At 43.4% G+C, this 26,982-nt stretch overlaps 1 pseudogene across 1 annotated transcript; it reads right to left on the minus strand.

The window, feature by feature from the left end:
- Window positions 1–119: 119 nt before the first annotated feature.
- On the minus strand, window positions 120–26,971 carry LOC118145013 (metallophosphoesterase 1 pseudogene; annotated as a pseudogene). Its single transcript, XR_013521461.1, has one exon. The product of XR_013521461.1 is annotated as a metallophosphoesterase 1 pseudogene (transcript).
- Window positions 26,972–26,982: the final 11 nt, after the last annotated feature.

The raw sequence follows: 26,982 nt of genomic DNA on the forward strand, positions 1-26,982 counted from the left end.
CATATATATATGTATATATATATACACATATATCCATATATATATATATATATATATAACAAGAGCAAAACTCCGTCTCAAAATATTTTGAGACGGAGTTTTGCTCTTGTTGCCCAGGCTGGAATGCAATGGTGTGAACTCGGCTCATTGCAACCTCTGCCTCCCAGGTTCAAGTGATTCTCCTGCCTCAGTCTCCCTAGTAGCTGGGATTACAGGCATGTACCACCATGCCCAACTAATTTTTTGTATTTTTAGTAGAGACAGGGTTTTTCCATGTTGGTCAGGCTGGTCTCAAACTTCAGACCTCAGGTGATCCACCCACCTTGACCTTCCAAAGTGCTGGGATTACAGGCATGAGCCACCGTGCCTGGCCCCACCTACCATATTTTAATATAATTACCTCTTCAGAGCCCCTACATCCAAATACAGTCACATTCTGAGGTTCTGGGCCTTGGGGCTTCAACGTATGAATTTTGAGGGAACAAAATTCAGCCCATGACACTCAGCTAGAGTTTTAGGACATTATTTATCTTTCACTTGTCTTTGAAGCAGTAGATGCTGCTTTCTGTTAATGCAAGCCATGCCAGTTTTCCATTTATAATTGTGATGCAAATTGTTCACACATTACACATTTATTTAAATGAGAGGAAGTTGGATTTAAAGAAAAACATAAGAATTTATTAATAATACATCAAAAATTGTGAAGGGAGATGCAAATGGCTGAATTTGGGGACCCATTGCCTGTGTGATTTCTAAAACCCTTCCCAATTCTTAATTCCTTTCTTATATAATTTTGTTGCTTATGCATCCATTTAATTGAGTGCCTGCTATGCTTTGAACATGTCCCCCAAAGTTTCTGTGTTAAAAAATTGTCATTGTAACAGTATTCAGAGGTGGGGCCTTTCAGAGGTGATTAATGGATTAATGCCATGATGGACGAAGTAGGTCAGTTATCTCTGGAGTGAGCTCCTGATAAAAGGATGAGTTTGGCCTGATTTTCTCTATGTCTCCCATACTCACTCTTCCACCACATCATGATGAAGCAAGAAGGTCCTCACAAGATGGTGACACCATCTTTGTGAATTCCCAGCCTCCAAAACTGTAAGAAATATACTTCTTTTCTTTATAAATCACCTGGTCTGTAGTATTCTGTTACAGCAAAGGAAAATGGACAAAGAGGGTGCATACTAAATGTCACATTAGTGTTGGACATTAGAGTGATCATAGAGTCAAGCGGATAATACCATCAGACCAGAGAAATAATTCAATTCTGCCTGGGAGAATCAGAAAAGGCTTCCCAGAGGTGGTGACAAGCCGTGCATTTTGGACTTTTCAGCCACACAGAAACATGGTCTCCTCATTTTTGACTCAGTATTTCCTGAAGTTTGAATGTGTATAAAACACTCTGACAAATGCACCAAGAAGACACTGTGACTTTAAGAGGAGAGAAGAGGCTAATTAGTAGCAGAGAAGACCAGACAGGAAATTCATGACTTGCATTTAGGGTTGTACTCTTCCAGAGATGATTTTAAACACGTTTGGTTTTTTCCCCTTGATTAGGAACTTTACATTTTCCTAGAGTCTAGCTGTCTGATGTGAAATACATATTGGAAAAATTCAGGCATAATTGTGAAAACATATTTCTTAATCAAATGTAACCACAGGAGGAAAAATCTTTCATTGAATAAACTCCTCTGAGGAAAGAGAGTTTGTTTTTGGAGAAATTCATTAAATGTTTTCACTGTTGGTTCCTATCTCCATCATTCAGCAAAGTACAAATATTTTTGGAGCTCCCACTAGATGTAGGAACGGTTCTAGATGCTGCAGATACTGTGGGGATTAAGGCCAACAAGATTCTCTCTCCTGGGGCTTACACTCTGGCAGGGAGATTGACAATAAGCAAACAAACAGATGAGAGAGGATCAGGTAGAAATAAGTACTCCAACAGAATGAAAATAAGGTGATGAGATGGGGATGATGGGAGAGCATGCCTTGGACTATGGGAGCTGGTAGTTAAGAGGCTGATCTTACCATGAGATCTAAGTGACAAGAAGCAGTCAGTGGGAAGAATATTACAGATTAGGGAAGAGCTGGGCATGGGCCTCAAGGTAGGGAGGAGTATATGAGTTTGAGAAACAGAAAGTGGGCCTGATTCTGCAGCCTGGTGCAGAGGAGACTGGCAGGAGGCAAGGTCAAAGTCAAGGAGGAAGGTCAGGGTGAGATCACACCTAGAACCTCATAGGCCAGGGTGAGGAACTGGGGTTTGCTCAGGTGCAAGGAGAGCCACTGGAAGTTTCTGAGCAGGAAATAGCATAATCTTGTTCAGCATAACACCTGCCTGTGTGAGCACAGAGGCTAAAGGGTCCAACCACCCAGTTCCAAAGCTCAGCATTCCCACCTACCAGCAGTGAGACAACCTCTCCAAGTTCAATCTCCGTACCTTGGGGTCAAACTCAGCTCACAAGCTGAGTACAATGTTACACAATTTCTCCACTGCAGGAGTTTGCAAGCTTTTTCCTGTAGAGGATATCTGTTGTGGGTAGAATTGTAGCCCTCTAAAATTGATATGTTGAAGTACTAACCCCCAGTACCTCAGAATATGACCCGATTTGGGAATAGGGTTGTGGTGCACATAACTTGTTAGAATTAGGTCATTCTGGAGTAAGTTGGGCCCCTAAGCCTATATGACTGGTGTCCTGATAAAACGGGAAATTGGGACAGAGACAGCACACAGGGAAAATGTCATGTGAAGATGAAGGCAGAGGTCAGGCCCATGTTCTATAAGCCAAGGATACCAAAGATTATCAGGAAACCACCAGCACCTGGGACAGAGGCTTGATGCAGGTTCTCCCTCAGAGCTCTTGAAGGAAGCAACCTTGCTGACACCTTGATCTTGGACGTCCAGCCTCCAGAACTGTGAGAAGATAAATTTCTGTTGTTTAAGCCACTCAGTCTGTGAGACTTCGTTATGGCAGTCCTAGCAAACTAATGCAGTGCTGCATAGTAAAGATTTTAGGCTTTGCAGGCCAGATGATCTCTGTCATACTACTCAACTCTGCCATTTTAGCACAAAAGCAGACATAGATAATACACAAACAAAGGAGTGTGACTGTGTTCTAATAAAGCTATTTACAAATATAGGCAGTGGGCAGGCTAGATTCGCCTGTGGGGTACAGTCCGCTAACCCCTGTCCTACAAAAATGCCTACCTCATGTTGTCCACCAAGGGCCAGGCTATTGGGTAACTTCACTTTTTTCCCCCATGAAGACCTTGCCCTTGTTCACAATTTGGTAGTAATAAGAAGAAATAATATTTACAGAGTAATTAATTAGTAGTACCTGGCACTATGGTAAGTGCTTTATGTGAATTTCCTTACTTAATACTCCCAACAACCTGATGGCGTAGGAATTACTGTTTCCAACTCCATTTTACAGATGAGCAAATTGAACACAAGTGAATTCATTAAGTTGCCTAAAATCCCACAGCAGGATTCAACCCTGGCAGCCCAATCATTACTCTAGCAAAACACACACAGAAGTGACTTTCCACTGCTTCCAAAAAAAACATTTTCTGGCTTTCTCTTTCCTCTCCTGCTCATCTCCTAGCCTTTGGCATTTTTTTCTTTTTCCAGCATAAAAATGTGTTGAAGTCATTTCCCATCCAACTAAGATATGCAATCCCTTCCTCCCTAGGGAGCAGTCAGCTGCTGCAGATAATTTTGGAAAATTTGTTCATTTGTCTTATTTCTATATGTTGGAGCAATTATTCCTTTTTTCTTATGATCATTCTTTTAAAAACAATACCATAACTTTAATAGTCCAGTCAGTATTGTTACTTTTGCGAGGATGATGGGCTGATGGAGCCATATGAATAAACTGGAACATGGAAACTCTGATGTTTGATAAGAGTAGTTGATGAGCTGTGAATAGTGATCAAATGTTGCTGTTTCATTTCTTCAGCCTCGTTTATTCACCTGTTTCTCTTCATTCCTACTGGCGCCATCCCAGACCAGGCTTGTTTATTTCATGGCTGAATTGTTGCAACAGTTTGTCCCTATGTCCCTGAGCTATTTTCTTTCTCAATTTTTTTTCTGTGTGCTGTATCAGATTCATCTTCCTAAAATACCTCTTCAGTCATATCACTGTCCTTCTAGAGAACTTCCAATGGCTCCCCACTGCCCATTGGTCCAAATCAGGCTCCTCCATGTGAACTTCACCTTCACACACATGGCCTTTTAGATTTATGTGAGTATGGTATTTCTTTCAAGCCAAATGTGTTTTGAGTTGCAACAGAGCACCTCTGATTTGTGTAAAACATTTCTTATGGCAAAAATGTCAGCATCACCCATAAGAACTCATGAACTTAGAGAAACAAACAAAATTAGGGGTATGTAAAAGCAATCCATTCCACAAAATTCACCCATCAGTTGTGATACGTGGCATCCACATAATAAATGTCCTTCCTAGGCGATGGGGAGAAAGAAGATTGAGCCCAAAATTCAATCCACACAAAGGAAATATTCCACCCAGTTAGAAGGCTGGCTATGTCCATGTGTGAGCCAAGAAAACACTTGAATTCATTTTTGAAATATATGTTCTGTTAATCAGGTTAACACAGCTGCTATAACAAACAGGCCTCCAGATTTCAGCAACTTGACATTTCAGTTTATTTCTTGCTTCCATAGCAATGAATAGGTGTTCCAAGGCAGGCATTTTTGGTTGGTGGACAGCTTTCCTTCACATGGTCATTCAGGCTTCCAGTCCTCTTCCTTCTCTGGCTCCACAAGAAGAACCCATTGTTGTCAGTTTCATCTGCTGATGGAAGGGAAAAGGACCTGTGTGGAGCAGGCACACCTGCTTCTTAATAAGCCTATCCTGGAAATAACGCCCATGATTGGGGCTTGATCCTATTGGCAAGAACAACGGCACCTGGACATAAGGGGGTCTGGGAAATGAGTACCCTGGTTGGGCAACCACTTAACAACGGCCTCATACAATGGGAGCAGGAATGTGGATTGAGGTGAACAGCTAGGTGTCCCAGCTATACAGAGAGGCTGTTAATATCAAGTTCAATCGTAACTTGATCCTCAGGCTAAATAGAATTTGTCCAGGTTATGATGGGCAGGCAAAACATGAAAAATAAAAACAAAACTATTATTCCTAAAAATTACTTTTTATTACATAATTTACCTGGTTAACTCCTATTCATCCTCCAGATGTCAGCCCAATCATTTCATTCTCAGTGGATCCTTTCCAGATATTTCTGCCTAAGATGCATTTCTGTTTTCTATACACTTCTAGCCCCACAACTCCCTATCTGTAACACAACATGGGTGCAGTTTTACATTGCTGTGTGTGATGATTATATGAAAGTCTGTCTTCCTCATTAGATGCTACATTTCATGAGGGCAGGTATATCAATTGTTTTTACTACCTTGTTCCCAATATCTAGCACAGGAGCAGGCACACAGTAGGTTCTCACTATGTAATTATTGACTGAATTCATTAAATAACATTTGTTCATTGTAGAAAAATGGAAATGCAAATACACACACAAAAATCAGTGTTTAAAATCATCTATAAGCTCTTTTATGGGTCAGCTATTGCCGAGTTAATATGCTGTGTAACAAACATTCCCCCATATCTTGATGACTTGCAACAACAATGTTTATTTCTCACTCAAAGGTTTGTGAGTTGGCTGTGGTGACTTGGCTTTGGGCTTCAGCTCTGGTCCAGACCTGACATAAATCTTTTGCCATGACCTAGACTAAAAGATTAGTAACTACCTGGGGTGGATTCTTTTCATGGTTCCAGGCAGTAGCACAAATGCTCAAGCCAATCCACATACACAGTTAAAATCTCTAGCTGGATTTGGTGTAAGTTTTCACTGTCCATATTCAATTGGCCAAAAGCAACGTGGCCTTGGGAGACAAAAGAAGGACTCTTCTTCAGTGAACCTTGACAAGAATGGAAAGGGGTGTAAGAAAACATATGTGCTCCATATGTTTAAATATTGTTTGTGTGTTTGTATACATAGATATATTTTTTATACTAATCATACTGTCTTCTAACCTTCTAAAGGCAGAATATTTAAAGTTAGAGTGATCCTGAGGAGGGGACACAACAGTGGGGCATTGTCAATATATGAGCTCTAGATTATACCGAGTATTTTATTAATTCCTGCAATGAATTACAAAAAACAAACCTGCAAAAAAATCTTTCAATCTAAACTGTGTTGGAACTGTGCCCTGGCTTTATTTATAGCTCCTTTTAAAAACAAATGAATCAGGACTCATTAATAAGCGTAGCAGGAATAACAAAACTGGGACTTACTTCTTGTCTTCAAATATTGCCATGCCTAAACCATTCTAGAAAACATACACATATGCAAAAGCATTTCATCACTGCTCAGGCTGGTTCTGGTGCTTAACAATTCTCAGAGAAGGGAAGTCCTTTCATCTCTCAGCACTTTAAGTCTTTTTCAGTAGACACAGAAAACAACAGGCCATCCTTTATGGATATTTCCTTCGAATCACCTTTATGTACCTCATGAGTGACAGGAGCTGATTTCTTCTATAGACCAACAATAACCAAGTACTTAAAAGTCACTCTCTTTCTCTCTCTCTCTTTGCTCTCTCTCTCTGCAAGCTTTTGGTGTATCCAAATACAATTGATGCCTTAAATCCTGACTTATTAAATAAGAAGGGAGCGGTTTACTGTGATCTTATGTGGAAACTGCGCAGATGTCAGGGTGAAATGTGAATAAGAAAATCAAGGAGAAAGGACATTTTAAGTGCCTCTGGGTGCATTCATATTTGAAGGAAGAAAATGTACTTGCTCAAACATTTATGATACTGTCTTTCTACTTTTACCAAAAGCAGTAAATACTACAAATAGATTCTTCTACCCTAAGATGTCTTCATATTATTTTGGACATATTTTTTTCTGTCTTGAACTAAAAAGAATTGAAATTGAAGTTGAAAAAAGTAAAATAAAAGGAATTACATATTTCTAATTAAAATGAATATAAAACAAGACTCAAAACTCAAATTGATGACTCAAACTAGAATTTAAGGATTTCGAGCAACCAAGAGCCAGTCTGGGTGATCCAGCCTCTCCCCCATAGACATGTGCAGGACCGCACCTGGCCCCATGCTTGTACTCAGTCTCTGCTCTATAAACTTCAGCCTCCTTCCCTCAGAGGAGGAACTGGGATTAGGGTCACACAGTTCTGCCCTGAGACATCAGCCAGCAAAATATTATAAAGCCAGTAAAACAATCACCTGTCTTCCCAGACTCTCCTTGGGTCTATTTGCTTCGAATCCGGCATTCCATTTCTCCTGCTTGACAAAGTTCCCCTCTCACCATCTTTCCCAGGACTCATCTGTTTCTGCTCTGCCCACCCACCCCCTCCACTTGACCACCCACCTGTGCAGGTGGCCTGCATCGTTCTGGGGATGTACCACCCAGTTAATCCAAAGAGCCAGCGGTTTTGAAAAAGAGACCCCTCCTCCTGGGCCTCGACTCCTCTCTTGCCACTGCTAATTCCATTAACTGAGAAAAGGCAACAGTTGGAAAATCAAAGCAGGGTGCGGTCAATATCAGAGCATGCAGTGGGCTTGACAGGGACTGGAAACCAGCTCTTAGAAAGTGGTATGGTTTGGATCTGTGTCCCTGCCCAAATCTCATGCTGAACTGTAATCCCCAATGCTGGAGGTGGGGCCCGGTGGGAAGTGACTGGATCATGGGTGTGGTTTCTCATGGATTAACACTACCTCACTTGGTGGTGGTGTAGTGATCGTGAGTTCGCATAAGATCTGGTTGTTTAAAAGTGTGTGGCACCAACCCTCCCTCTCTCCCTTCCTCCTGCCTGGCCATGTGCCAGTTCCCTCTGCACCTTCTGCCATGATTGTAAGTTTCCTGAGGCCTCCTCAGAAGCCAAGCAGATGCTGGCACCATGTTTCCTATACAGCCTGCAGAACCATGAGCCAAATAAACCTCTTTTCTTTATAAATTACCCAGTCTCAGCAATTTCTTTATATTAGGTTGGTGCAAAAGTAGTTGCAGTTTTTCCCATTACTTTGAATAGAAATGTGAGGAGGGAATAATATAGAAATTAGGCCCTGCTTCTGCTTGAGCAGTGCTTTGTTTGTTTCTTTGTGTGCAACAGACCACCCCAACATTTAGCAGCTTAAAACAGTAACACTAATGTTTAGCTCTCTCAATTCTGGGGGTTGACCAGGCAGCTCTTTTCCTGGTTGTGTGTATAATCTCTTATTTTTTTTAGCCAGATGGTAGCTGGGTATGGGGTCATCTGGGGGCTCAGCACTGAAACGCTGGGACCCCCTCCTTCTCTATAGAGTCTTGGGTCCTCTCCTTCCTACTGGGCCTCTCCAGCAGGATAGCTGAACTTTCTGCCTGGCATTCAGGGCTCCCAAAAAGCAGAAAGGAGAACTGCCTGTATATTCTGAATGTTTGTGTCTCCCCAAAATTCCTATTTTGAAAGCTAATCCCCAATGTGACAGTACTAGGAGACATGATCATTGGCAGATGATTAGGTCTGAGGGGGAACGCTCATGAAGGGGATTAGTATCTTTATAAAAGAGGCCGAGGGAGCTTGTCTGTAGTTTCCACCATGTGAGGCCACAGCAACAAGGTGCCATTGAGAAACCAGAAAGCTCCCACCAGACACCAAATCTGCTGGTGCCTTGACCTTGAACACTGAGTCCCCATAACTATGAGCAATGAATTTCTATTGTTGAAAAGCCTGTCAGTTCATGGCATTTTGTTATAGCCTCCAGAACTAAGACACTGCCAGACCCACTGAAGTCTCAGGCTCAGGGTCAGCAATGGAGCATTGTCACTTTCACCTGGCTAACATCATGCCAGGGCCAGTCGGGAGAGGGCCAATAAACTCCATCTCATTTTTTATGAGATGGAGTCTTACTCTGTCGCCCAGGCTGGAGTGCAGTGGCACCATCTTGGCTCACTGCAGCCTCCACCTCCCAGGTTCAAACAATTCTCGTGCCTCAGCCTACCAAGTAGCTGGGATTATCACCATGTTGGCCAGGCTGGTCTCAAACTCCTGGCCTCAAGTGATCCACCAGCTTTGGCCTCCCAAAGTGCTTGGATTACAGGCATGAGCCACCATACCCGACCTAAACTCCATCTCTAGATGGAGGGGTGGGAAGACAGAGACATACAAATAACTTCTGGCCCTCTTTGATTTGGAAGGACTTGTTTTCCACGCTGTTGTGCAGTGGTTCTCACCTAGTTCTGGTCCTTTGTGCTTGAGCACATTTCTCTTGGGTTGGATTCTCATCCTTGGCTTTGCTATTCTTCAGTATGTGACATCACTGAGTCGTTGGCCTTATAACTGGCTTCGTTACTCCATGCTTTCAGTTCATTTGCTGCCATTTCTTTTCCTTGGAAGATGGCACATGTACATGGTGTGCATGTGTGTGCTTGTATGTGTATATGTGCAACACATGTGTATGCATGTGTGTACATATGTATGTAGATAGTCACTGGGGAACAAAACAAATGATACAATAAATCATTTTATAAGTCCAGGGGGCTGATCTGAAATGAGGTCTGATGTAGACAAGAATGATAAGCTTGTATTTAAACCACATGACAATCAGATGACAATCAGACTGGAGCTGTGTGATTCTGGCTGGGGAGAATATTCTCAGAAGGCAGACACACACTTCTGGGGAGGAGGGGACACTAAGGTCCAATCATGCACCTAGGCATGGGGTGAGTCTGCCCAGAAGAAAAGCTCACATTTCCAGCTGGAAGAAAGACAACCTTCTGGACCAGCAGCTGCCCTGACAGACACCCTGTTTGTGGGTGGGAGCAAGGCAGAGTGGAGAGTTCAATTCTGTAAGAAATAAATTATAGAAATGTATCTGTATGTTTTCTTCCTGACTGTAAGTCCAGGGGGCTGCGAGAAGACAGATCTGGCTCCTCCTAAGGGGAATTTCTCTCTCATGTTTTGCTGAGATGGGGCTTATTGGGGTAATTACCTCCATTGGAATGATGGTTACTGTTTCCTGAGTGGCTGCGAGGTAGGGTGTCCTAGGGTAGGGGAGCAGAGGGGAACCATCCTTCCCTCCCACCCAGGTTGCCTCCTTTTGAATTTTCACCCTGTATGTCTGCCCCTGGAGCTCTTTAACCTGCCAATCACCTGACATTGTCTTGAACCCCAGCTGCAAATCCAAATGAAAGTAGGAATCACAAGCTAAGCCTTCGGGTGGAAGAGGAATGGGGTGGGGGCTGTAATGGAATGAGCCGGGGAGCATTTGAGAGCTGTGCAACCTCATACTAAAAGGAAAGGCTTGGAAAATGAGGGTGGGGCAGGTGGGGAGTTGGAGGGCAACAAGCAGGGTACTGGGAGAGAAGGTCCAGAGGAAAAATGATCTCCCAAAGGGAAATTATTCCATCAATAAATAAGTTCGGCTACTTTGAAAATTTGATGAGGGGAATCGGCCTTCACCTGACTCAGGTGGAACCTTTACACTCAGAAACCTGGCACACGTGTATTTGTGGCCACAAGCAGAGCCGGCAAGGGCGTGGTAGCAAATAGCCCATCGATTGCCAGGTAAAGGGAAGCAGGGCCTCCTGCTTCTCCCTGTTGACTTCCAGCTCCCAGATGTCAAAGTCCTGGGCAGAAACTTCCAGAGGCACCTGAAGGAAGTCAAGACTCCGATTGGTGGGAGCAGAAGATTCTGGAATCTATGGAGCTGATATTAGCCAGCTCACTGCCCTGGAGACTATACAAGAGAACTTAAAAATAGAATTTTCTATAATTGCTTGAGTCTCCGGGTGTTTAGCAGCCAGTTCTGGCAGTCTATACTCAAGGCAGACTGGCTGTGGGGAAAGGCATTGTTAAAATAAAATCATTAGCTTAATAGGCTTGATGAAAAGGGTGGTGAGATGGGAATTTCCTTTTGCAATATGTTCTCCACTCAAAGCAATCCCCGAAACCAGTAGGACGTAGTAATTACTGACTAAAAATGCTCCAATATCTCTCACTTTGTTTATGTTTTCTTATGGATCTAATAAACATTAACTGTGAAAACTGCTTGAAGTCCCAGAATTCTCAGTGTAAGATGACTAAATGTCACCTAGCACTCGAATTGTTTCTTTCCTGATTTATTGTATCATTTGTTTTGTCCCCCAGTGACTACTTACATACATATGTACACACATGCATACACATGTGTACACATGTACACACATGCATACACATGTGTACACATGTACACATATAAGCACACACATGCACACCACGTACATGTTGTGCCATCTTCCAAGGAAAAGAAATGGCAGCAAATGAACTGAAAGCATGGAGTAGTGAAGCCAGTTACAAGGCCAGTGACTCAGTGATGTCATATACTGAAGAATACCAGCCACGAATAAGAATGCAATCCAAGAGAAATGTGCTCAAGCACAAAGGACCAGGACTAGGTGATATCCAGCTGAAACCACGCAGCTCCAGCCTGTTTGTCATGTGCTTTAAATACAAGTTTATCATTTTTGTCTACATCAGACCTCATTTCAGAAAGGACTTGAAACAGTTTACAAAAATACACAACATCAAATTGAAAAATTACACAGAAGTAAAAATCAGATTCAAGGAAAACGTAAATAAAGTATTTTGGGGTTTTTTTTCAAACAAGGGAAAGTCAGAATTCAGATAAACAGTCTGGAGAAGTGATTCTCAGCCACAACTGCACATTGGAATCACTCAGGTACTTTTTTATTATTATTGTTTCTATTTTTAGATGGAGTTTTGCTCTGTCGCCCAGGCTAGAGTGAAGTGGTGCAATCTCGCCTCGCTGCAACCTATGTCCCCCAGGTTCAAGCGATTCTTCAGCCTCAGCCTCCCCAGTAGCTGGGATTACAGGCACATGCCACTATGGCCAGCTAATTTTTTGTATTTTTAATAGAAATGGGGTTTCGCCACGTTGGTCAGGATGGTCTTGATCTCCTGACCTCGCGATCCACCTGCCTCGGCCTTGCAAAGTGCTGGGATTACAGGCATGGGCCACCGTTCTGGCTGGGGATCTTTTAAAATGGGTGTCTGGGTCCCAACCCTCAGAGATTCTAATTTAATATGGGGTATGACCTAGGTATTGGGATTTTAAAAAGCTAAGTGGTTCTAATTTGCAGCCAAGGTTGAGGACCACTGGCCTAAGTGGAGCCTGCTGTTATTAAAAAGAAAATATGGATTTAATTGTGAACTAACCAGCAGGGAAAGCAAAAAGGGAAACTTGATCAGTTTCATAATACACATTGTCCCAAAGACGGGAAAGCTTTCTGTGCCTTTGAAGTCTGCAAGAAATCACTGAAACATTTGCTGGACAGTTATGTGTTCATGCACATATTTCTTGGGTCATTTGTATGTATTTCTATATCCTTTTTTGTACAAATGGACTCATACTGTATTTGCTCTTCTGCAACTTGCTTTCCTCTTTTTAAAATTATTATATTTTTAAGTTCTGGGGTACCTGTGCAGAACATGCAGGTTTGTTACACAGGTATACATGTGCCACAGTGGTTTGCTGCACCCATCAACCCATCATCTACCTTAGGTATTTCTCCTAATGCTATCCCTCCCCTTGCCCCCAAGTCCCTGACAGGCACCAGTGTGTGATGTTCCCCTCCCTGTGTCCACGTGTTTTCATTTTTCAGCTCCCACTTATGAGTGAGAACATGCAGTGTTTGGTTTTCTGTTCTTGTAATAGTTTGCTAAGAATGATGGTTTCCAGCTTCATCCATGTCCTTTGCTCACCCTTTTTTATGGCTGCATAGCATTCCATGGAGTATATCTGCCACATTTTCTTTATCCAGTCTATCATTGATGGGTATTGGGTTGGTTCCAAGTCTTTGCTATTGTGAACAGTGCTGAAATAAACATACATGTGCATGTGTCTTTAGAGTAGAATGATTTATAATCCTTCAGGTACATATGCAGTAATGGGATTGCTGAGTCAAATGGTATTTCTGGTTCTAGATCTCTGAGGAATCGCCACACTGTCTTCCACAATGGTTGAACCAATTTACACTCCCACCAGCAGTGTAAAAGTGTTCCTATTTCTCCATATCCTCTACAGCATCTGCAGTTTCCTGACTTTTTAATGAGTGCCATTTTAACTGGTGTGAGATGGTATCTCATTGTGGTTTTCATGTGCATTTCTCTAATGACTAAAGATGATGAGCTTTTTTTCATGTTTGTTAACTGCATAAATGTCTTCTTTTGAGAGGTATCTGTTCATATCCTTCACCCACTTTTTGATGGGGTTGTTTTTTTCTTGTAAATTTGTTTCAGTTCTTTATAGAGTCTGGATATAGCTCTTTGTCAGATGGATAGATTGTAAAAATTTTCTCCCATTCTGTAGGTTGCCTGTTCACTCTGATGATAGTTTCTTTTGCTGTGCAGAAGCACTTTAGTTTAATTAGATTCCATTTATCACTTTTGGCTTTTGTTGTCATTGCTTTTGTTATTTCAGTCATGAAGTCTTTGCCCCTGCCTGTGTCCTGAATGGTATTGCCTAGGTTTTCTTTAAGGGTTTTTATGATTTTAGGTCTGACATTTAAGTCTTTAATTCAACTTGAGTTAATTTTTGTATAAGGTGTGAGGAAGGGGTCCATTCTCAGTTTTCTGCATATGGCTAGTCAGTTTTCCCAACACTATTTATTAAATAGGGCATCCTTTCCCCATTGCTTGTTTTTGTCAGATTTGTCAAAGATCAGATGGTTGTAGATGTGTGGCATTATTTCTGAGGCCTCTGTTCTGTTCCATTGGTCTATATATCTGTTTTGGTACTAGTACCATGCTGTTTTGGTTACTGTAGCTTTGTAGTATATTTTGAAGTCAGGGAGCGTGATGCCTCCAGCTTTGTTCTTTTTGCTTAGGATTGCTTAACTATACAGACTTTTTGGTTCCAGATGAAATTTAAAGTAGTTTTTTCTAATTCTGTTAAGAAAGTTAATGGTAGCTTGATAAGAATAGCATTGAACCTATGAATGACTTTGGGCAGTATGGCCATTTTCACAATATTGATTCTTTCTATCCATGAGCATGGAATGTTTTTCCACTTGTTTGTGTCCTCTCTTATGTCCTTAAGCAGTGGTTTGTAGTTCTCCTTGAAGAGGTCCTTCACATCCCTTGTATGTTGTATTCCTAGGTATTTTATTCTTTTTGTAGCAATTGTGAATAGGAGTTCACTAGTGATCTAGTTCTCTATTATTGGTGTATAGGAATGCTTGTGATTTTTGCACATTGATTTTGTATCCTGAGACTTTGCTGAAGTTGCTTATTAGCTTAAGGAGATTTGGGGCTGAGACAATGGAGTTTTCTAGATAAACAATAATGTCATCTGCAAACAGAGACAATTTGACTTCCTCTCTTGCTATTTGAATACTCTTTCTTTCTTTCTCTTGCCTGATTGCCCTGGCCAGAACTTCCAATAGTATGTGGAATAGGAGTGGTGAGAGAGGGCATCCTTGTCTTGTGCTGGTTTTCAAAGGGAATGCATCCAGCTTTTGCCTGTTCAGTATGACATTGGCTGTGGGTTTGTCATAAATAGCTCTTATGATTTTGAGATATATTCCATCAACATCTAGTTTATTGAGAGTTTTTAGCTTGAAGGGGTGTTGAATTTTATCAAAGGCCTTTTCTGCATTTATTAAGCATGTGGTTTTTGTCATTGGTTCTGTTTATGTAGTGGATTATGTTTGGTTGGCATATGTTAAACCAGCCTTGCATCCCAGGGATGAAGCTGACTTGATTGTGGTGGATAAGCTTTTTGATGTGCTGCTGGATTCAGTTGCAGTATTTTACTGAGGATTTTCACATCGATTTTCATCAGGGATATTGGCCTGAAATGTTCTCTTGTTTTGTTATGTGTCTGCCAGATTTTGGCATCATGATGATGCTGGCCTCATAAAAGGAGTTAGAGAGGAGTCATTCTTTTTCTATAATTTGGAATCATTTCAGAAGGAATGGTACCAGCTCCTCTTTGTACCTCTGGTAGAATTTGGCTGTGAATCCATCTGGTCCTGGGCTTTTTTTGGTTGGTAGGCTATTAATAACTGCCTCAATTTCTGAACTTGCTATTGGTCTATTTGGCGATTCGACTTCTTCCTGGTTTAGTCTTGGGAGAGTGTATGTGTCCAGGAATTTATTTAGTTCTTCTAGATGTTCTAGTTTATTTGCACAAAGGTGTTCAGCGTATTCTCTGATGGAAGTTTGCATTTCTGTGAGATCAGTGGTGATATCCCCTTTATCATTTTTTATTGTATCTATTTAATTCTTCACTCTTTTCTTCTTAGTCTGGCTAGTGGTCTATTTTGTTAATCTCAAAAAAACAGCTCCTGAATTTACTGATTTTTTTTTATTTATTGATTTTTTTGAAGTTTTTTTTTTTTTTTTGTATCTCTATCTCCTTCCGTTCTGCTCTGATCTTAGTTATTTCTTGTCTTCTGCTAGCTTTTGAATTTGTTTACTCTTGCTTCTCTAGTTCCTTTAGTTTGATGTTAGGGTGTCAATTTTAGATCTTTCCATCTTTCTTCTGTGGGCATTTAGTGCTATAAATTTCCCTCTAAACACTGCTTTAGCTGTGTCCCAGAGATTCTGGTACATTGCGTCTTTGTTCTCATTGGTTTCAAAGAACTTCTTTATTCCTGTCATAATTTTGTTATTTATCCAGTAGTCATACAGGAGTAGGTTGTTCAGTTTCTGTGTAGATGTGTGGGTTCCTCATATGTGAGCAAACCCCTCTTCACTCATTCCTCTGGGACTGGGAGGGAGTGTGCTTGTGACAGCTGGGTAAATGAACCTCTTAGCCAAAAGGGTGCAGACATTCTTAAATATCAACAGCCTTATCTTAAATGAAGACCAAAAGGTTTCCCCAAATAATCTCTGTGCCCTGATAGCCTGAAACTTGAGTCTTATTATTTTTTAAAGAGTCTACATAACCTAGCACAGAAAATGGAGCTGTTCCTATTTTTCAGCAAGACTTTAAAGCATCCCAACAACAAGGATGGAAAAGAAAAAGCTGACTGCTTCTCTGTACTTGTAAGAAGGTAAACTCCGTAGGGGAGAAATGGCATGTTTTGTTCAGTTGGCACATGTCAGTATGACTACAACAATTGGTAAAATGCTGAAATACTTCCAGACCATTTAACACTTACTGTGCTGAGCAAGGCCCCAGAAACGGCCAACCACTAACAAAGAGAGTTAGTGACTGGCCCACTAGGGACTGACAGGATCTGTTTCAGTGTCTCAACTTACATCTGTTTTGGTTGGCCATTGCCAGAGCCCTTGTAGCTATTGATATTCTACAGATCATCCCTATTGCAGCCCCAGCATCTGAAGTTGTGCCTGGCATAGGCCCTGATATGGTTTGGCTGTGTCCCCACGCAAATCTCATCTTGAGTTGTAGCTCCCATAATCCCCACATGTTGTGAGAGGGACCCAGTGGGAGGTAAATGAATTATGGGAGTGGTTACCCCCATGCTGCTGTTCTCATGATAGTGAGTTCTCACAAGATCTGATGGTTTTATAAGGCTTTCCCCCCTTTTCTCAGCACTTTTCTCTTGCCTGCCACCATGTAAGATGTGCCTTTGCTCCTCCTTTGCCTCCCATCATGACTATGAGGCCTCCCCAGCCATGCAGAACTGTGAGTCCATTAAATCTCTTTTTCCTTTATAAATTACCTAGTGTCAGGTATGTCTTCATTAGCAGTGTGAATGGACTAATACAGAACCCCCAAATATGTATTTGCTAAGTGACTAGATAAGGACACCCATATATTCCAGCCACCTTTTGGTAAGTGGTCTATGGGGGTGGGCACAGGCCCTGACTAAAGAACTGCCTGTTTTGCCGAGGAAGGGGCCTGAGCTGAGAAGACTCATTTACTCTTAAAGACTTGAGAAAACTAACATCTCTCTTGGACCAGAGAATGCTGCTGAGTAGCCCAGGCACAAATAGCCCCAATGGGAGCCAGGCTCTGCCTATACTTGATCTTGAGGCAGCTGGGCAGACTTCATGGGACTCCAAGTCACCCCAACCCACATCCCCAGGCTGAGAGGCAGGACTGACAGTGCACTCATAACTGCCAACACACCGATATTAAAATCTCATCCGATTAGTTAAAGCTCACCCTGTGAGCACTGATATTTTTCAGGAAATAGGAAGGATGTCTGCCCCCCTCCCCACCCACCTCCTGCCCTTTTCTCTTGGTTTTCTTTTTTAATAACACATTCAGAAGTGTTTTAATGGCTGTTGAAGGAAATTATTGCCACAGCAATCAGGGCTCTCTGTGTGAAACACCTTCAATAGTCCGTGGCCTCCCTCATGAGGCAGGGGGACATTTGGATATTAAAATGCCACTGAGCTACATCTGCCGACAAGCAGCCACTAATCATCTCTTAAGGCAGCAGGGGACGTACCCCAGGTCCTCAACTCACTAATACCTTCCTTAGGCGGATTGCAGCCAGATGGTGGTTTCCTAGGCAAGGACAGCAGAGAATGAGAAATAAAGAAGTGGAAAAGGATCTGGCAAGAGGCCAGCACAGAGAGAACCATTTGCTCATCCTGTCTGCTCCAGGAGAGAACAGACCTGCATGCCTCATATTTGGGAGGTCCAGTTTTCAGTTAAGTGGTGCCTCAGAGGAAGCATGTGACCTTACTTGCAGTTACACCCAAAGACTATAAATTTTTTTTTAAGTGCTGCTGTAAGTTGAGCAGCTTCTACATGCTGGGATGGGGGGATAGAGTCAGTCATTGGCCTTCCTGGATTCTCCTTCCTGCTTTTCCATCTTCTTCTGAGCCTGGGACGCTGATCTGCCTAGAAGTCTCCCTTTTCCTCTGTCTTCCACTGGAGTTTGGCCAGCGGGAAGAAGCAGCCAGAGTTAGGAGGGTGGGAAGAGAGTAAAGTCAGGATGTTTCTTCTCCAGTTCCCACCCTGTAGAGATACCACCAGGGGCTGGCAGTATACGTCCTGGCATCAACCTCCACTCCTATTGGACGACTCTCTCCATCATGCTAGCTGGATGTAGAAAGGGTTCTGGATTCTAACAACTGTTCTCTCCTCTGCCTTTCAGGCTAACAGCTATAAAACTACCCCCACTTCCCCGCTCATACACACCATTGTCAGACAGGTACTATGCTGTATCTCGTGAGTCTCCCTATCCCTGCTGCACCTTTGTAAGTGGTCTCCTAATTTCTCTCTCCTCCAATCACCCAGTTTGAATGTGCCATCTGTTCCTTGCTGGGCCCTGGCTGCCAACCAGCTGCATGCGGGTCTTTCTGCACCTTTTTGGAGACCTTCATATCACTCTTGCAATGTCATCACGACAGTCTTCCTTCACAGAGAAGACACCATGTGACTCACCCAGAGGCACTCAGCTGGAATTTGTGACTCTGTTCATCAGAAGCATGTCAGTCTCACTTCCAAGTGTAGGCCCTATTCACTGCCCTGCTAGGGTCTCTTAGACCTCACAGGGGTCCTGAAATCTTTACCTCAACCTTCTGTCAGCACCAGCTGTTTTATGAACTAAACCTTGCTTACCAGCCTTTGGATCAAAGCACTTCAACAGCTTTGATTTCATTTGAGCCTCAGAACACGAATTTACTTGGATCCAAATCATTCCTGGACATACCAAGAACCTACAGATGAAAAGGAATCCAGCAAAGGATCTGCTGTCAGGGGCTTGGTGTCTCATCCTTCCGTGTAAGGTACACCTTGGGCCCCCAGGAATGTCCTGGGGAGGTGTGGCACTGTCCCAGCAAATGAAGGCAACGTGTGTACAGCTTGGGCTATAGCAGGGGTCATTCTGCCTGGTCCAGAAGTCCACTCTTCCTTTTAATACATGGCATGACCCATCTATATTAGGGTAAAGCATACCTCCTGGAGAAAGCAATCTTAAGATACAGTAAAGAATACGGTTTTTCATTTCTTCTTCTCATATGTTAGCATCTGATTTGGACATTCCAGGCTGGCAGGCCACTCTGCCCCATGCAGACATCAGGAACCCTGGTACCTTTCAGCTTATCACTGAATGTCCAGGGCAGTGAAGCTTGAAGTGTGGAGCATATGCATATACCAGTTCACAGACCTCTTGATAAAAGTCCACCATGAATTGAGTCATGATATGGATAATACACTTTCAGAAACTTTTACCATGATTTGACATTGGATACATTGCCATGACATCCAGGCACATGACCAGTGGACTCATCTCATTGAACAGGTTGTAGAACGAAAGTTGGTCTGTGATAGATGGGAACTGGAGTTGGGTGGAAATCATGTTCTTCAACACAGGTAGTATGAGGAGTCCTGCTTTAGAGTCTGCTAATCTATCTGCTCATTTCTGTAGCCAGCAAGAAAGGGGGAAAGAGCGTGGAAGAACCACACTCTGTCTTTGTTGTTGTTTTTGTAGAGAATCTGTTCCATTTTTATAGCTTGAGAACAGTACAATCAACTATTTATTTTGCAGTAACTCATTTCAGTGATTGAGAATTTCTGTGATGTGCAGAGAGACAGCCTGTATTTGGTCTCATCATTCACTTGATTCTAACATGGTCTCTGCCCAAAGTTCCATTTCTTGGGCTTTGATATGTATTTCTAGGTGAAAACATTGCCTGCTCTTCACCTTGTCTTATGCTTTCTGAGCAGGTTCAAGCCAGAAAGAAAAGGTGAGATTAAAAGCCCAAAGTGAGTAAGTGTGAGAACCACAAGGAAGCCCACGGGTCCACAGCAGATGATCAAAACCACATACTCATGTGGGAGGTAGCCTTTGGAGAGGGTGTATTCTGTGGGTGTTGCTATCCATAATGACACTGAGGTTGTTTCTGTTCCTCCAACTGAAAGACAGGATGATTCGTCCCCAGTGGTGCACTGTGTGAGCAGCCACTGAGGACCAGGCGTGGCTGGAGCCACCACAGCAGCTTTTGTGATGCCTCCTGAGAAAGCACATCATAGTTCTCCTTAAATGGGATGTTCCTTTCCTCCAGAGGAGCAACAGCTTCGCCAGAACAGTTAGTGTCACTTCTCCGATACAGAGGATAATGCTCTCGGGAGCAATCCAATCTGTGAGAAACTTCAATGAGCTCTGCTTCTGCTTCCATACAGATGCCACAGCCATCCCCCTTCAGTGCCATGCTGTTGACCACCAGCAATTTAATGCCCTTCCAAGACAACAGCCTTTCAGAGATGAACACTTTCTCAGACCGTTCTACTTTGTATGTGTTCATCGCAGAGTGGAAGCCAGTGTCATGGTTTCCAGCAACTACCTTCAGCTCTACGTGCCTTGGGTGTCTGAACATTTTCTGAAACTGCTCCACATCATCCGCCCAGGCCTCAGGGATGTTCCTCTTCCCTTCATCAAACATATCTCCCAGGATGAAGACAACTTCCAACTGTAGCAACCACAGAGCTGTCTGGAAGGCTCTCTCCATCTGCCATTCCCTTCATAATTTGTCCAGCCAGTGACCTGGGAATTTCCCAAGCAAGTGAGTGTCAGACAAAAACATGGTGAAAACATTTTCAAGCACAGGCTCACACGTGGCTTGTTTGCCATCATAGGCTGTGGTTTTCACTTCAGGTCAATTATACCAAAAGATTGCTAAGTAATAGATTACAGATTCACAAAAATAAAAGCATTGCAAAGACAACAGCTATGAGTTTCAATAGCAATCAAGTCTTCCTCTTTAACGGATGAAAATTCTTTCTTCCTAACCCCAATCCGATCATAGCCATTTCTCAAGCAACAAACAAATCCATCAAGGGTTCACCATGAGAAAACTGCAGAGCACTGGGTAGGGTGATGGCATTCAGATCTTAGCTGGGTACCTGCAATTTTCCAGGAAAATCACTGAGTCACCTCACCTTTTAAAGAGAGAAAGATTGGTATGAAGGTAGTTGGTATCTGCTCCCCAAAATCAGAATGTATTTGTAATAGCCACACTTTCCCACTCTGTGGACAATGCAAGGCAGATGGGGAACACCAGGCGTGTTGTGCGAGCCCTTCCCCTGCACCTGCAATGGCTTTGGCAGCCAAGGGACCCTGATCACTGCAGCCCAAGCCTGGCCATTCATCCACCACGCTCTGTGTCTTAAGATGTCATCTTGGGGATGGTTCATCCTCTTCTCACAATATGTAGGTGAGAAATTTTCAATATGGCCACTGCCCTTAACACAAGGAACATTGGGAAACCTGGTCCCCCACTGTTCAGTGTGCATCCACCCGACGATGGGAAGAATTGGTGAATGACTACTTGTTTTTTTTCTATCACATCACCCTTCCTTATCATCCATTCCTGAATATGGCCCACTCAAAATCAAAGCCACCATTTCTGCCGACAAGCGTGATCAGCAGTCTTTCCTGTACACTCTCAACTCTCAGTTGGGACACTCAAGAGTAGGAAACGCTGGAACAGCCTCCAAGACCCGCTTACTGTTCCTACTTCTGCAGCAAAGTGACTCTGTGACCTGGAGGACACTGTTTCGTCTCTGTTCTTCAGCTCCCTCCCTCGATGATCAGGGATCATAATATTTATCAAGTAAAATCATTGTTGGCCCTGTACACCACACATTAATAACGACAGCTAACGTTTATTGAATGTTTGCTGTGTCCGGGTGCTTTTCTAAGTATGTTGCATGTATTCATCCATTTAAACGTCACACCAAACTGATAGGAAAGGTTCTATTATTGTCTTCATTCTACAGCTGAAAAAAGTGAAGTACAGAGCAAGTAAGGAACTCACCCAGGGTCACTAGAGTCCAAGTTCGTAATCACTACCTTGTTCCTTCCTTAATAGAGAGGTAAATGGTTTTTGGAGTATTTTATCCTGTCTTTCTTTAATTTCGTGAACTTCCACTTTAATTTATGTGCCATCTGGTCTGTCTCCCTGTGAGCTGAAGAATTCCTTTTGGGAAGGGACCATCGATTTTCCATCCTCATACCCCCCCACCACAACTTGTCCAGCCTGGGCTTTCATGTAAGAGGAGTTTAGTGAATGTGTGTGGATGAATCTCGGTAAACACAGCAATGCCATTTTTATTGAATTCATGATGCTGTCATGAAAATGACATTAATTTGCCATCACCACACCTGGATTCCATCCCTCTTCTCCTGGATCCTAGCTGTGCTATACTGGACAAATTACCTATCCACCCAACCTCACGAAGCATTCTTTCTCTCCCCATTAAAATGGATGTAATATAGAGAAAATGCTTAGTTCTTAAAGCCAAGGTTGCCTGTGGCAACTTCTGCCACTTATGGAGTCATTCATAACGCCAAGGAATATATCACTAACGCACACCTTCTCCAGCAGAGATTGGTGTGGCTGGAAGAATGGAAGGACCAAAGTGCAAAGCCATGCTGCCTCCTCTGTGCTGTTCAAAAGAGGGACTTGGAGAGAATGTCCCCCTGATGCCCAGACGCTTATGAACTTTGAGGTAAGCCTAGAGCTGAGTAGGGCTGGAGAACTCACATTTTTATTTTGCAAAAGTGACTTGGAATCCAATGGGAAAGAGGAGATGAAAAGGTGGGAAAGGAAGGGGACCCAGAAAAGTGCAGGGTGAAGGCTTAGGCCCCATGGCTGGAAGAAGAAAAACCACAAGGGAGACAGTCCTCTCGTTGGAAATGGCCAACAGAGGGATGTGTGATGTTTGATTCTTTTCTTGTTTTACAGTGAACATCTCCGTTCAACATTCTAAATCTTCAGTATAGTCTCCTACATACAAATGCCTTGAGTTAATAATATGTGTGTTACGTGGTGGTGGGGTTGGGGAGGTGGGGGTTCCATACCTGGGTGATGTGATCAGAAGTAGGCTGCAACATGAGAGGAACAGCAATAGAATTTGCAAGAAGTCAGAGGAACTTGAAGCCAGAGGAGAATGGGAAAACATAAGCTCCCACCCTCCACATATCTCCTGAGAGACTGGAGGAAATATGGCTGGCTGTGACTGCACACACAGCAGCATTGGAATCAATTTAATTTGTGTATTTGTTTGTTTTTAAGACAGAGTCTCTCTCTGTTGCCAAGGAGTGCAGTGAAATGATCTCAGCTCACTGCAACCTTCGCCTCCCAGACTTGAGTGATTCTTGTGTCTCAGCCACCCAAGTAGCTGGGATTACAGGTGTGGGTCTCCATGCCTTTGTATTTTTAGTAGAGATGAGGTTTCACCATGTTGGCCAGGCTGGCCTTGAACTTCTGATCTCAAGCGATCTACCCACCTCAGCCTCCCAAAGTGCTGGGATTACAGGCCTGAATCAATTTAATTTAAATCTCAAAGGGCAGAGGACCTCTGCTGGCATCTAGGGTACAAGGATATCCAAGCATCATTTCTAAAAATGTCAGCAGCCTATATGGCATAGCCACCAACATAAGAATGATATCATCATGGCAATATAATAAACATCAGAACTGCCAATACCTACCTCCTAGAGCTGTAAAAACTGCAAAAATACAATAACATACATTACAACTCAACATATGTAAAATCCAGCACATATAGGTCCTAAATAAACACCAGTACTCTCTCTTCTTCAGGTAGGAAAGGGCCAACAGGAGCCAACGATCTGGGGGAGATGAAGTGGGAGAAGGAAAAACAGAATTTGGGAAGGAATTCAGAGTTCTGCCATCCTCCATCCCTGCCAACCCAGGTGCCTTTTAGAGGCAGAGGTAAAGGGAGGACCCCCGACTTCTAAGTGGAGAGGAGAGCCCGACTGGGCCTCCAGCATGACACAAAGAGACAATGGATGCTGGGGTTGTATGCTCTACCTGTGAAGTTAGTGTCAAGAGGTGGGACTTTTGAGGTCTGAAGATTTATTTAGAAAAAAGTCCAAAATGGTTTAGGCAAAAGGGAGGATTTACCGGCTCCCAGAAATTGAAGGTGCCAAGGGATGTATAGTTTTCAGGGTCAGGAGGATTCAGGAACTCAAACCGCAACACCCACCCCTGGGCTCGCCTGTCCTCCATTCTGACTTTATCCTCAGGTTCCATGTGGCGACAAGACGGCTGCCCATCATCCAGCCCATAAGCATCAGGGTTCATGTCACTGGCCCATCCCTGAACCATCACTTTGGCCAAGGAAGCTAAATACACTGGTTAACTTTGGCCACTGTCTGGTGCTTACACGCTCTCCGACTTCAGGCCATCCTATTCACCCTCTCGCCTACTCTGTCTCAGACACATGGGCCTCCTTCCTGTTCCTCAAACAGTCCAGGCATGCTTCATCTCAGAGCCTTGGCCCTTGCTCTTCCCTCTGCCAAGAACATCTTCCCTCAGAGGTCCGTGTGACTCCTTCTCATTCCTCCTTCGGATCTCTGCACAAATGTCACCTTTGCAACAAGGACCCCTGGATTTGAACTCACACGGATACCACCTGCTGCACACATTCACATATTCCCTATTCCTATCTCCTATCTAATTTTTCTCTAGAGCAGATTTTGTCATCGGACTGTAGCTAAACAAATAAGTAAAATAGGCAGTGTGTTAGTGTCCCTCCACCCCACACCAGTAGAAAATAAATTCCATGAGGCCAGGGACTCTTGTCTATCTTGTTCACCACTCTATCCCCAGAACCTAGAATAATGACTGGCACAGACTGGGAGTGGTGCTGCATGCAGGTAATCCCAACACATTTGGGAGGCCAACGTGGGAGGATTCCCTGGGTTCAGGAGTTTAAGACCAGCTTGGGCAACATAGCAAGACTGTGTGTCTACAAAAATAACAACAATAATAAATTAACCAGGCATGATGGCTTGTGCCTGTAATCCCAGTTACTCAGGAGGCTGAAGAGGAAGGATCGCTTGAGCCCAGGAGGTTGTTTGCAGTGAGCTATGTTCGCAGCCCTGCACTCCAGCCTGGGAGACAGAGGGAGACCCTGTCTCAAAACAACAATAATAATATCTGGCACATAGAAAGTTCTCAATAAATTGTTTAATAAATAAATAACAAGCTCACAGTCTCCAGATGTGGGATGTCAGTAGGGGTTCCACTCAAAAGCCAGGGATCAAGATCAAGGAGATGCGATTGCCTCAGTAAATGTGGGGAGAGGTAGCTACCAGCAAGGGAGTGAATGGCAGCTTGGCCTCTGAAACAGATGTCCAATTTCCCTCCCTGTCCACAATCCACACACGAGCCATCCCCTGGCTTCCACCTCAGAGTCACAGCTGGAGCTTCCTAAAGCAATTCCCCCTCTTAATGTAGCACCTCGGAGTACAGACCCAGCCTCCTCCCAATCCCATTTCCCAAACTAGCACGGGATACATGGCCCCACGTGGACAGGGACACTTCAGTCTTGCTCTATCCACCCCAATCCCTTTGTTCCCCTCCCCTCCACCCCACTCCCCTCTGTGCCTTTTTACATGACAATCAATAGCAGCTGGGCTTTGGGGATATTATCAGAGCCCTGATTGCAACCTCTAACATTATAATTCACAGGGTTACGGGGAGCATTAGTACATCCAGGATAAATTAATTCAGTGTAAGTAAGCGCTTTGAAGCTGGGCACATCGCTAGGCTTTTGAAGCTTAAGCCCTGTTTAGATTACTTGATTAAAGTGGGTTCAAAGCTTTGGCGATCAATATATTTTGCTTAAGAGCAGTGTTGCTACAGAAGCAAATTTAATTGCATCCTGGTGCCCTGCCTTGCAGATAGCTCTTTAGAATATAATGAGATATCACAGAGCCAAAAATTGAGGGTGGGAGGGAGGGAGGAGGGACAGTCATTCAAGTCACCACCCTGGAAATGCAGGGGACACATATTTTCATGATGTGAGCATAAATAATCCCCAAAATGAGAAGTTGGGGAAAACTAAAGATGGCAATCTCTGCTTATAAAATCTTGATGCACAAGGCACCAGAGGACAATCTTGGTTATCTGGCTGTTTTGAGGATGGATTCCTGGGTTGCGACTGGGGGGAAACAATTAGTCCTCAATAATGTGACATTTTTAGGATTACAGGCTGGCACTTAATCAAAGTCATTGTGGTTAATGAGGGGGCTGACCGGACGGCCCCCATGAGGCAGGAGACGGGTGGCATCACTAATATCAGGACGGTCATCTGAGTCCGCAGCAGGAGCCTGGACTAGGAGTCCAGGATGGATGGGAAGAGCGGAAGTAACGTGTTTCACATGCCTACTGTGTGCTAGCTAGTGCTCTGGGAGTTTAACCCTTGTATTAGGTTGGCACAAAAGTGATAGCAGTTTCTTTAATTGTTAAAGCAATGCTATTAAATGGATACAACTGTGCCCGTTTTCCAGGGGTGGGCTGGTCGGGAAGGTAGTAAAATCAGAATTTGAACCCCTGTTCCCCTGATTCTCAAAGCAATGCTCTGCATCAGTTCTGTCACCGTTCAGCCACTATGTACCTGTGGGAACACGTCATTTAACCAACCCGGGCTATAGTTACACCTGTTGTAAAATGAGAGGGAGCCTAAGCCTCCTCTGACTCAAAATCTTTGGTCTAGAATAACTCTGGCCTGAGAATCAAGACAGCCTGTTTTCCATCTTTGCAACATCAACCAACCATGTGATGGGATCATCGTTTCACCTCTCTCTACTGCATTTACCCATTTACAATGCCGAGTCATGATGCTTACCTGGCTGTGCGGTAGCAGCCAATGAGATGTCAGATGAGGGAGTCCTCTGACAAGTTGTAAATATCTCACAAGTGAATTTATTTAAAATCTTTAAATCAGGTGGGCTAGAAACTCATCGCATTTAAAGGAGCAGAAAACTCTCTATGCCGTCATGCCCTGATAGAGTCTGAAGACCAGCTGACCATGTGTATTAGTCTGTTCTCACGCTGCTAATAAAGACATACCCAAGACTGGGTAATTTACAGAGGAAAGAGGTTTAATTTACTCACAGTTCCACATGGCTGGGAGGCCTCAGGAAACTTACAATCAAAGCACCTCTTCACAGGGCAGCAAGAGACACTATGTGCCCAGCGAAG

The sequence above is a fragment of the Callithrix jacchus genome, chromosome 8 (assembly GCF_049354715.1).
Source record: "Callithrix jacchus isolate 240 chromosome 8, calJac240_pri, whole genome shotgun sequence".
Classification (NCBI taxonomy): Eukaryota; Metazoa; Chordata; class Mammalia; order Primates; family Cebidae; genus Callithrix; species Callithrix jacchus.